Below are 13,800 nucleotides of genomic sequence, written 5' to 3' on the forward strand. Positions count from 1 at the left end.
AGTAAATGGACTAAGGAACTTAATAGATAAGTATCAAAAGAAATGCAGTTGGCTACTTAGAGAATCCAACTCACCCCACTCAAATTGGACAACATCAGGAAAACAAATGTTGGTGAGGGTGTGAAAAAGACCATCCCGTACTCTTAGTTTGTGAGAGGGTAAGTTGGTATAGCCACTATGGAAATCAGACTAGAAATAGATTGACCATGTGATCCAACTCTGCCACTTCTGGGTGAATTAGTAAAAAAGTCTGAGTCCTCTTGCGGAGAGTTCCACATCTGTTTATGGATATATGGTTTTCTCACTAGCATCTATACTAACCATCTATACTAGGAAATTAGGGCAGTCTTCTCTTCGCTTTTGCACATTGAGTTTTATTTAATCCAATCTAAGGAGTTTAATCAGTTATTTAAAACAGGCATCAATGCTGGTTTTATTTAAGTGATCACTTGTTCTTAGTGGCCAGCCCAGGTGGTGGCCAGGTCCCAGAGAGAGGGTAAGGAGTTGGCGAGAGCTGTGCCAAATTGCTTTCTAGATGCTATTTTCCACAAGTATGCCATCAGTCACTGTGGTGGTTAACTTTGATAGTTGATTTGATTGAAATTAGAAATGCTTAGATAAAATAAAAACAAATAAATCAGAATATGACAAAACAAACAAACAAAAAATACAAAGCAAAAGCACAAGAAACACATTGACACTGAGACACACACACACACCACACACACACACACACAGAGAAAACCCATTAGAGACAAAATCGGAAATTGTACATATAAGCAAAAGATCTGTAAGGGAAAAAATGCCTCAACAAAGAACTGCGAGACCAAAAAAAAAAAAAAACCCTACAAAAATATAATTGACTTTATTTTGTGCCAGTCACCTACTGTTGGAAACATGGACACAGACCCTGCCCTTAAGTATGGTTTATCTACCCAGTGAGAGCCTGTTAGAAAAAACTGACTTTTTTTTCTTGACTAGTAGCTACCAATTGGAGATAGCTTCTGGTTTAGGGGTGGATGCCTGTTTGAATTTTAATGAGAGAGAGAAAGAAAAGGTATGGCTTGGGTAAGTAGAGAAGTAAGGAGGATGTCGGAGGAGTTGAAAGAGAGAAAACTGTAATCAAAAATAATGTATAAAAAAATCTACTTTCAGTAATGAACAAGTACATAAATACTGCAAAGGAAAGAGAAAAAGAAACACTTAGAAAATCAGGAAAACCCATTTGTGGGTGTGCCTGTGGTAGCGTTGCCAGAAACAGGTCATGAGGGCTCTATCCTAATCAATACATGAGGCATTTGAAGACTTGAGTGTGGTAGCATTATTGAGAGATAGTGAAAACTAGGAGTCGGAGAGTCATCGGAAGAAATCGGACACTAGAGCCATGCTCGTAGGGCTATATATGGCCTTGGTCCCTTCCTATTCACCCTTATGCTTACCCCCATATGTCTCTCTGTCTATCTCTGTCTCTCTTTCTCTCTCATGTTGTAGAATATTCCTTTATACTATATGAAGGTATGTCACTGTGGTTGGTTTAATAAAAACCTAAATAGCCAATGGCTAGGCAGGATTTGGGGCAAAGAGAACACTAGAAAGAAGGGAAGAGACACCAGGAGACACAGAGGAAGCAGGATGTGCAGAAGAGATGACAAGCCATGAGTCACGTGGCAGCATGTAAATTAACAGAAATGGGTTAATTTAAGTTATAAGAGCTAGTCAGAAACAAGCCTAAGCTATTGGTTGAGCTTTCATAACAAGTCTCTATGTCATGATTTGGGAGCTGGCTGGAAGGACAGGAAAATCTGCCTGCACTCTTCTGTCTGTCTGTCTGTGTTTGTGTGTTCATGTATATCAAGTATGTATAGGTTTGTGTGTGTGTTTGAATGTGTGTATTTGTGTGTGTGCATGTGTGTGCTGTGCATGTGTGTGCTATCCTGTGTAAAGGAGCTCCTTAGCCATAAACTGCCATACACATATTGTCTGACCCAAACATACAGGACTCCATTCATGGGACAAATTCTCTGAAACCATAAGACAAAAATCCTTCCTCATGAACATTGCCATCTCAGATACTTTGATGATGATGATGATGATGATGATGATGATGATGATGATGATGATAATAACTAGCTAATACAATCCTACTTAGGGTCCTTTCTAGTTTCAGAAATAAAGTTAGAATCTATTTTAGTTTTCTGTAAGTAATTTAGTCTTTTTACAACCTCATGATCCATGAATGGATGCAGCAATGTCTTGCAGCTCTGTCCTGGCCAATCTACCAGTAGTGTCAGCAGGTTCCTGGTGACACAATTCTACCTTGAAAACCAATAGACGTGTCATGTCTCAAATCCAAGTTTCTGAAATAGCTAGCTAGGGTTCTTCTAACATAGACAGAGAACAGTCAGGCATTTGGGAAACACACAAACACACACACACACACATACACACACACACACACACACACACACACACACGAGTGAAAAGCCAATTCAGTCACTTCATTCTCATTCCAACCAAAGCACCATCTAAACTCAGAGTGCCGTGTTACATGTATTGCATCATCCTGCTTTCTAGCTGAAACACTGGCTTTAACTACTTTATTGGGAAAGTCTGGTACTAAAAGAAAGTCTATAAACTAGTATTTGTTTGGGCGTGGGGGAAGGACTCCCGGGAGCTTCCTTACCAAATTAAACATTTCTTTGTCCTTTGTTGTGTTGAGACTGGAGACGCACGTAATTAACATGAGCTCACATAGAAGTCAACAGGAAACAAGAAACCCTCATCGAGGAAGCTCATGGGGCAGCACAGGGTGGAGAAGAAACAATGCACGGATAACAGAATCTTAGAAAAGGGGACAATACTCATGACATTCTTAAAATAAGTTCTCCCTTTTTTGTTTGTTTGTTTGTTTGGTTGGTTTGGGGTTATTTTTGGGGGGAGGATTATTTGCTGGTTTTGTTTTACCTTAAACCAAAGAGAGTTTAAACTTTTTCCCCCGTAACACACACAAGGTAATATGAGCAGATGTGATAAGCGCAATGTTTGCTCTCTACTGGTTTTGACACAGGCAGAAGTGGAAAGGGAGACGGATGATGAGCTAGTGTTGTTATAAAAATAATATCTGAGTAATCTTTGTTTCCTAAAACCTGAATTTGGAGGCAAAAGAAAAGCACATTACTTTTCGTGTTAAACAGGAGCTCCAACTGGTGTCTTGGTGAGTCAGGTTATTGTTTACATTGATGATCATAAAACCAAGCTCCCTGCTACACGCAGGGAGTCTGTCATTTATCAGCAAATACAGTATCCGCTATCAGCTCTCTGATCTTATCACACAAGTATTGGGTTCCCGGAGATCCTGGGTTGGTAAACAGGAAGTGTTAAAGCAAGTGGAGTTCAGGCAAGTCCCGTTTCCAAAAGCTATTTTCTGCCAAATTAAGGGTTGGGGGCACACTACAGAATCTCTTGCCTACAGCCTGTCTTTCTAGAAATTATGAAAGCGCTTGCTTTGTAATATTTCATGAGGAATTAAGAGAAGAGGAAGAAAAATAAAAATCTACCCTGCAGTTGTCTACATCAACCAAAGAAGGTCGGATAGTCTGCCATCTCTGATAATGTTTCTGATGATGTAAGATCTCAGTTTGGATGTCTCGGATACAACACAGTAAGTCCTCACGGTGGAACCTGACCGAAGACTATATGTTATATCACCACCTATGGTCACCACTACTACTAATCAGCCACACAGGGAGTTCCTTTTTTTGCCTAAGAAAGGAAGAACCAGGGCTTTGGCAAAGAATCGAAGGCACAGTGACTAACACCTTGTTTATAGGAACCTCAAAGGAAACACCCAAAGCCTGGTGGCTGTTGCCTGCCTCATCAGCCCCTGAAACTCCCATTGCATCAGAAGGCTATTTAGAAAGTTAAGCAAGGACCCAGCGCACAGAGAGCAGCTGGTTCCTTCCTACTATTCTAAAACACAGCTTTTGATGAAAGTGCTCAACGGTATCACCATTCGCACAATGAAGAAGCACAAGGCAGTGAGGTTGAATGCCTGGTCTATTGCCATCAGACGTAACACAACCAGAAGCTGCGCACAGGTGAGCTACACCTACCAGTTAAACAGCAAAGTGGAGCAAGGGGCTCACGCCGAGCTCTTAATTAAGCACAGTCTTACCTAAGACACAAGGCACCAATAGCTGGGAGGATGGAGAACTTGCGCTTCATTTCATCCTGCAGTCCTCATCATTTCCAGCTAATCTTCTGCCCTCTAGCAAGCATTAATATAGAGGTATGCTGATACCTAAACCAGGTAGACTAAATTGGTATTTCCCTTCAAGATTCCCAAGGCAAAGCTGGGTGTGGTGGCAGACACCTGCAGTCTCGGCGCTTTGAAGATGGAGACGGAATTCGGGGACAGCAGGGCTTACTTGAGATGCTGTCTAAAAAAATAAATCCTAGTGCTTACCTTGGAAACACTGGTAAGCAGTCAGAGAAAAACATCTTTTCCTTAATTCTGATTGGAGGACAGTATACTCAACTCTAGAGAGAATGGAGTTGACCTGGGGCGCGGGGGGGGGGGGATTCTATTAGCGAACCTCTTAACGCTTTCAATCCTACTTCCACGGCAAACAAAAAGCGTCCATATGTAGAGTGGATGGGATCATACATGTGTACAATGTGTGACAATCAAACCGGGCAAGTAGCATTTCATGTCTTAGTTTATCACTTATTTTTGTAAGAAACTTTCTAAATCATCTCTTGTGATTCTTCATAACACATAAAATAAGCCGCTGTGTTATAGGACATTAGAAATTGTTCTTCCTCTCTAGATATGTGTTGGTCCCCCTTATTAACCTGCCTCTGGGTCTCTCCTCTGCCATAGCCAGCCTCACTGACCACTATTCTATTCTCTATTCTCATAATAGAGGCTTTCATGTATGAGGCTTTCATGTATGAGGAAGAACATGTGATATTTGTCTTTCTGAACCCGGGTTCCTTCACTTAATGCCCTCCAATTCCACCCATGTCAACATAAATGACAGGTTTTCGTTCCTTTGTGGCTGAGTGATATTCTGTTATGTATGTTTTCTCTTCCCATTTGTCTGCTTAAAGACACCTTTTCTGATGTCATGATCTTGGTTAGTGTGAAGATGCTACAAAAATCAAGAGGCAGTAGGTTTCCCTTTAATTTGCTGGTGTATCCTTCGGCTATGTAACCTGGAGTAGGCTAGCTAGAGCAATGACAGCTCTGTCTTCAGTTTTGAGTCTTCCACCTGAGAGAGATTCTGGCTCTATTTTCCCTCGGTGCACCCTTATTTGGCGTTTTCTCATTTATATGCTAAAGGTGCAAACGGGGGAAGAAACAAGCCCAGTAGAATTAGAAAGGAACAGTGCAAGGTTATGAAGGCTGGGTAGACTCTTGCTGGATAACCTACCCGCATTTTGAAAGCTTATTATGTTAGCTTCCAAATCAAGAAAGCACGTCTCATTTTCTGAAACAAATGCAATTAATTTGGAAGCCATAAAACAGATTTGAAGCCATTTCAAAGCCTTGACAAGTTTAACTAAACTCCTTCAAACTATTCTGTCACCCAAAAGGCATACAACAGAACCCGGGTGTGCATAAATGATTCATTAAGTGGAATTGGCAAGAGCCTTAATCCACTACCTTGCAGCACTGGGCACGCCCTCCAGACAGCACCAGGGATAAATAGGAACAACATGGTGAGGTTTCAGCTCATGCACCACATCTGCTCACTTAGTCGGATCTTGTTTTAGATTTGGGCATAATAAGTTTTGATTGTCTCTATGTACAGTGACAGCAGAGTAACAAATGCCTTTTGAACATGAACTGTATAAATACATAGACATGTTGATTTGAGAAGAGAAAACAAAGCATGTGAGAATTGGCAAAATACCCGCTTCGAGAATTACAGATAGTCTTCGGAAGAAAAGAAGACAGGCGCTCAGCTGGTGGACCACCCACAAAATGCCATTAAAACCTAAACAACATGAAAAGAGACAATGTTCCCCAGCCAGGGCAGTTCCCGAAAGTATTAACTTTAAAAGGCCTTCAGTTTAAACCAGTGGTCCTGAATCGTTGCCTGAAAAATGCAACCTCCATCTGTGTACGCAGTAGACTTGAAATCCACTGGGGAGCAGAAAGGTTAATAAAACTACTACTGACAATAGCCTCTAGCATCTATATGACACCATCTAGAGATGACATGGAAGTGTTAGGCATGTTTTCTTATGCAATCCCATCACCATTCCAGCAAAATAAACACTAAGTGTGCATGTATCAAAAGAAAGGCCAACTGATAATGTTGGAAAACATCACACAGTATGGCCATCTCATGACCACGTCCTGAATGAAGGACTCAATCCTAGTGTGGGTACAATTGATATGCAATGTACCAAATTTAATACTAACAATAAAAACGAAAACATATTTCTGAAATAAAGATTCAACTTTCAGAAGACAGTTCAAATACACAATCTCTTAAGAAAATAAATAAACAATTACAGTAGAAAAATGTAAAAGAAATGAAAATGATAAAACTAACAGTAATTCAAAATAAACCTGTCTTTGTAATGATAACGTGCTGGATAATTCTGAGCTCACTCAGTTTGCCTCTCTATCTGTCTGTCTGTCTATCTATAGAAGAAAAGCAGAAGTAACCAGTCTATCTGGCTTCAAGGAGACCCTAATTAAATATGGACAAATGTTATTTGGCCTGATTTTTTTTCTCTGCTAATCCTAACTACCGAAGCTTTTCTCTTTCTCCCTCTTGAACTTCATGTAGAAGTCACTCACAAGTTGCTTCACTTGTGTTGCTAACTTCGTTTCCTTTTGTGGGTGTGTATAGCTCTCCACAATGATATGGAAAAGATGCAAATGTTCCTTCAGACTCGTACTACTTCTCATTCACCTGCCTGTGTGCACTTAATAAACCCAAGGCTTATTTCAGAGCAATAGACTCACAAAATCTGACAAGCAGTAGTATAATGTTACTGCTACCTCGGGCACCTTTTGGGCTTTTTGCATCTAGGGAGAAAATGCTTTGCCATCAACACTTCTTAAAAGACCTATGGGAAGTTCGCACAATCAAAAGTGAGGGTGAAGCCTGCCTGCATTTGCATGGGAAACTCAGTTCTTAGAAGGTGTGTTTCATTTCAGCTTCTGCCATACATGAACTCACTTTAGACACTTTAAGTAATGTCAATGAACCATCAACATCTGTTGATCTACCTTCAACCAGGAAAGAGTACACTGCCTCAGAGGAAAGATGGTAGATGATGGTGAAGAAGACTTTACCTCAAAGATTCATTTAAGGCCAGTGCTTAGGAGTAGTAGGGGAAGGTGAGACCGAGGGAGGGGTGGGTTGGAGAAGTTGTAGAGTGTTTTCCAGAACCCTAGGTCCACTCACAGAAGTGAAAGAAACAAAAGATATTAATCAGATCCACAAGAGAAAGGAAGTGCTGAAACTAGAGAGGATGAGACACAGTGACCCAAAACTTTAGGGTGCAGACTTTGAGTAGAGTTTTAGGGTGATCTATTAACATTTATTAAATGACTGGAAGAATGAATGCATAACATCTGAACCCAAGGCACATCATATTCTGGAGGCAACAGGTGCTTTCTAGAAAATGTGGACTGAAGGTCAGAGTTAAGATCCATTTGTTAGGAGTCACAGGCCAGTTTGACAAGTTAAAAATCAACCATTTATATTTAGTGCAGCCAGCGATTCCAACTCATTCCTATCACTTGTCCCATGTCTTGTTCTGTTTCATCTGTGTTGTTCTCCTTCTAGTTTTCCTCCTAAGTTGTTTTGCTGTTGCTCTGTCACTTTGGCTTTAATTGAATTATTTTCTCTTTGTTCTTCTAAATTTAGCAATCCTACCTATCAAATGCTGCAGCTAGTTGAAGTAGAAACCACTAAGTGTTTTAAACTTTGGCACCCACCTCCAAACTTCTCAGATATTGGTCTTCAATACCCCAGTTCTGTCTTGTTTTGCCTCATTATCTCCAGTGACACCATTAGAAATAAAAATATGAAAATTACCACAACATAAATATAATAAATATATATTTCAGTCATTTCTCTTTTTAATAATAAACTGTATTTTGCAATTCTACAACTCAAAATCTGCTACTGACTCTGAAAACATTTCATGTTAACTCTCTTCATTATCTCTGCTCTCTCCCTCTATGACATGAATGCACTTTATATTCCAGTGTCTATTGTCAATCTCTTGGGTCTGTCGACTGTATCTTTTTATATTTATCTTCCAACTTTACTGATCTTCTCTTTATCAGTATCTAATTACTGCTAAATTATTCATAATTTGTCATCACAACAAGTATATTTTTCCTTTTGGGGTCTAATATTTGTTTAGAACCCAAATTAATCTAAAAGCAAAGAAATATATGTTTACTGTTCCAAGTTTCATATTTGTCCCCAATAGAGTAAGGGAACCAGGTAACCATCCTCTTTGTTCTTTGTGCAAGCAGTTTAAGGACAACATGCATCAATCCATGCTGACAGAAGGCTGATTGCCTCAGAACATAACACTAAGTGGGACTGATCCCACTCAAAGTGTATTATGCTTTTACTTGTAAGCACACACACACACACACACACACACACACACACACACACACACAAAGGACTGTCTTAAATCTAGTCAATATTAAAAGGAAAAATGAATGAGTCTTTGGGGAGGTCTGGTTATGTAAAAATGGATGTTTGAAGATGCTGATATAAATTAGAAGAAGGATAAAGTGCAGGAGAAGGAGGAGGAGGAGTTTAAAACAATGGAGGTGAGGCAATGATGGACTATTGACTCAGTACCAGTGCCTTGGGATCAAGAATGTTTAATTAAATTTAAAAGCATCAAGATTAAAACCATCAAATTTAAAACCATCAGGCATGGGCTTTCTTAGAAGACTTGGTGTTCTCATGGATTACATGCATGTATATCTTAGAATTTATTTTATGCATATGGCATGCATATTTTAAATCTGAAATACAGGATATACCATATCATTTTTTATATATTTAATGTCACTATATGCATGCTGAGTACATGCAATGTGAGACACAACTCGACAGTTACATTTTTAACACTCATACAAAAAAAATATCCTAAAGGACGCATAAAGGGATTGTTTCTTCATTCCTGCACTAGGAAAAGAAGACTATTGTCTGAAAAGGCAGTTTAAGGAGATTGGGTGTTGTAAAGAACCATCCGGTTTATTATTTGTGACATAAACAGAAACTTTTTAAGTAGATTATGTTCTAACATAAAGGGCTCTAGTTGCAAAAAGACACCAGATGCAAGGCAGAAACAGGACAGCTGTTTGGAGGCTTGCAGCCATGCTTACTGCTCAGTGGTTCACAAAAAATGTTTAGATCTCCCTTACTGCATTCAAACTCTGCACACAAGTGGCCGGGATGTGTTGCAGGCCTAAAACACGGCTCTAGAAACAATCAAAGGTTGACATGAAGTCAGGAAGTCCTGAGCAGGCAGGCCCTGGATCCACTTCAGAATGCAGGAAAGCCTTCCCAGCAAAAATTGTGATGTCACTGAAGGAGAAATGGGCAACCAGCCTGGGAAAGAACTGAAAAGGTTAAACTATAGCAAAAATCACCACAAGAACTACAGCACCAGTCTCCGCAGAATCAATAAGCAATTAGGTTTCCAGAGAATACAAATCCTGCTTGCCAGAGTCAAGGAGACCAACTCCTTTCTGGCATTATTCTCTCTAGCCTAGTCTTTGCTACTCCTGACTCCAACCATTCTGCACACTGAGATCAGCTCCCTCTATCCATAAAGTCATCTCACATTAATTCTTCCAAATGACCACAGTGATTGTAATTCATCTCTAACTGGTGAGTACAGTCACACCAAAAGGCTGGGGCATTCTGCTGGTTACTTTCTGTCAACTTAGTACAAACCAAGATATACCCAGGATGAGAAAGCTCTGCTGAGGAACTGTCTCCATCAGATCGGCCTGTAGGCATGTCTGTGAGACATTTTCTGAATTGTTAGTTGATGTAGGAGGGTCCAGCCTGACGTGAGTGGTGCCTTCCTTGGGCAGGTGGACCTGGCTGTATGTAAAATGGTAGCTGAGCACATCAGGGGAAGTGAACCAGTAGACAGTGTTTCTCCATGATTCCCAACTTCAGTTCCTGCCTTCAGATTCCTGCCTGGAGCTTCTGCCCCATCTTCCTTCAGTCATAGGAACCTGTGAGCCATATAAACTCTATCTTCCCCTAGCAGTTTTTGGTCACATTATTTTTTGGCAGCAACAGGAAACCAGACTAGAATACAAAGGAGTGGAGCAGCATCCTCCATATTGTGGCACTTATTCCCCATTATTCTTTACGTGAACCTCATAGCCATGCCACTCAGAACACACCACGGGAGATAACTAAGCTTGCTGACACACTACATCTCACTTACACTTCCAACAATGAAATGGTTTCACCAACACGTATGCTGCTAGACCTTCTATTTCCAAGTCCAGGGTTCTCTCCCTGGCCAGGATTACCTCTTAGAGTCTGCTTTGATTTTATAGATACACAAGCATGAACACAATCATACGTTTGTATTCTCACATGCATACTAGTCTGTGCTCACACACAAATACTCTCCCATTCACATGCATACAGCAATCACATTGTCACACACACAAGACACATACTAGACACAGCTGACCACAAACAGCGTAGCAATCCAGTAAGAACCAGTTTGCAATGCAGTTAAATATAAAGCAGGCAAGGTTTGGAATTTTTACAAATATCTGTCCAATGATAAGAAATATGCACATTATCTTGTGAGGTGATTAAAACAAACAAGAATAAAAAGAACCTGGTAAATCCTGAAATTATACCCATGCAAGTATTATTATACTGACTGAGCAGGTTATATTTATATAGTTAGTAATACATGTATATAAACATATATGTAGCAATAATTAAATTAAAAGATGTCATGAATTTGAGAGATAACAAGAAGAGATTCATGGGACTGGTTAGAGGGAGAAAAAGGGAGAAATTGATGTACTTAAATTTTAATTTCAATTTTAATATTTTAAAAAATGATGTCCTCATTTCTTAATGTTGTATTGTGTTTTTCTGAGGAGATTTATTGAAATGAACAAAAGGAACAAAAAATAACCCCCAACCAACCTAAAAAAAGACATAAGTCCAAAGAAACCTGAGGGTGTCTAGCATACTGCCCCGTGGGACCATCTGCTTCCTTATTCATGCGCTCTGTGTCTGGTGAGATAGTGGGGATCATGAGTGATGTGCAGTCACCTCAAAATTTTTTCCATAATCTCTCAAAGCACCAAGTCCCCAGCCTCTGATCACAATAAACTATTGCCGAGGCTCAATCCCTAGACCACTAGTCACCCTTAGTGCATTACTGAGACGGTTGATCTCTTTACATTCTCACGTATTGGTACCATTAGCACCTGTTGCTATTACACATCATACTTTCAAACATACCTTGCAGCCTTGTGGCAGCTCACCATAGCTGTCTCGTGAGCTTCTCCAGTCACTGTTGTGTCCTATGTGATAAGTGGTGGATTTAAAAAGTATACATTATCTAAGAGTTGCTAATTAAATCATTCCGTCTGATTTATCATGGCTGGTGAATTAGCTGAGGAGGAGCTGGGAATGGGTCACAAGTGAGGTCAGAGGTAACAGAGGATCATAACCTCAATCCCAAGCTCCACCTTTTAGTTGGCACTCTCAGGGCACACCAACTGCTATAGTATGTGGTTCCATTTCAAGAATAAAGTGAATTCAAGAACCTAAATAAAGGCCAACCATTCCAGAGTTCTCAGACTAATGGAAATATTTCACAAGAGGGGAGATAACTCAGTGACTGAAATGTAGGCCAAAGTAAACTGTTCCTTAAAGTCGGTTTTGATCATGGTGTTTTATCACAGCAACATAAAGTAACCAACGCAGCGAGCTGGTAAGTCCAAGAAAAGATGTGGAATTTCACTGCCTGCCAAACAAACACAAGTCAGACCACAGGATGACAGTGCGCACGCACTGGTATTAGCTGAAAACCAGTGCTGGCAAGGCAGCAGAGGAACAAAAGCTCCAACACAATGTCTGGGAGGAAATAAAATGGGGTGGACACTTTGGACAGCAACTCAACCGTTGCTTGAAATGCAACTGTAATGTTTACTTTTCTGGTTGCCGTAGAATACCTTACAAGATCAGCTCAAGGGAGGAAGCATTCGTTCCCTCACACAATTTGAAGGGATACCGTCAATCATGGTGGGAACAGCAGAGTGGCCAACAGCTCCATGGTGATGGGAGTATGTGGTTACCTCACCTCATGTCTCTGGACAATGGGAAGCATGGCCAGGACAGGACAGGAAAACTAGATAGCCTATAAACCCTAAGGTCCTCAGGGATCGGTATTTCCTCCAGCTAATCCCCACCTCCCAGAAGTCTACAAATTCCCAAACCATCATCCCAGCTGAGGAGCACATATCCACTTGTGACCACCTGTGGGTGATATTTCACCGTCAAATCTTAATGGTCCATGGGCCATACTATCTCCCCATACTATCTCCCCATGCTCATACCAGCCACTGACTGATGAGGAAACAAATCAACAATGTGACTCCATTAAATATGAGAGCATTCACAGAACCTCTGCTTCCAGCCATAAAAAAAATGGGAGACAATATATCCATACAATACTCCACAATAAAGAGAAATAAATTATTAATGTATGCAATAATGTGGATGAATCTCAAAACCATTCTGTTCAGTGAAAGAGGCCAATGAAAGAGTAATGCTTACTGAGTGATTTCACTTATAAAAAAAAAATCCTAGAAAGTAAGTAGGAGCCAACAAGTGTAATGGGAAGCTGTATACTAAGTGGTGATAAATTGACTGTTTCCAGGAGGCTTGAGGAAATTAGCCTCTGACAGAAATGTTTGCAACTTTGGTTTGATGATGACGTCAAAATTGTCCATAGCTGTGGTTGCAGTTCAACGGTAGAGCATTTATCTGGCATGGGCAAGGCCCCAGGTTCGATTGATAACATAACCACATCCAAAGAAAGAATACGAGTTCACAAACTTAAAATACACGCACTTTCTCTTAGGTCAGTGATGACTCAACCAAACGAGAAGGAGTAGGCTTTACAAAATGAAAATTAGAATCTGCATCACAGAAATCAAGGGGGAAGATATAACTCAACCCCCAAGCCATAGTAGTACACATTGATAACGAAAGTGAGTTTAGCCCTAATGTGAGGTGATTTGCATAAAGTTATATGTTGCGTGGCACCCAGCCCATTGCATCGGTGTGCTTGGGAGCCAGTCTAACCCGTGTATCTTGCCCTTCAGGACAGGACATAAAGCAGCACACATCCAAGCTCACAGCACACTGATTACACAATCCTATTACAAACAAAATCCCCCCTAGCACTGTTCTGCTCTGTCATCCTGGGAGTGCTTGCTTTATTGGATGCAGTTATAACTTTGGCTAATCTTATTCTTTAAAAAAAATGCCTTTACACTATGAGCTATTTGAGCTGGTCTTTATATTAATTCTTCAACAAATACCAAATGTTACATATATTTAGAAATCTTGTCAGGAAATTATTTCTGAACTCTTTTATATTTTATGAACAGAGAACCCCACACTGCTACAAACTGACATTAAACTAATGTTGGAAATGTGGTTAATAATAAAAACAATGACAGCTAAAATACTCATTCTCTCATATCAGGTCACTTTGGACATCTTTGCTTTT

Source organism: Myodes glareolus, chromosome 14 (assembly GCF_982192425.1).
Source record: "Myodes glareolus chromosome 14, mMyoGla1.1, whole genome shotgun sequence".
Taxonomy (NCBI): Eukaryota; Metazoa; Chordata; class Mammalia; order Rodentia; family Cricetidae; genus Myodes; species Myodes glareolus.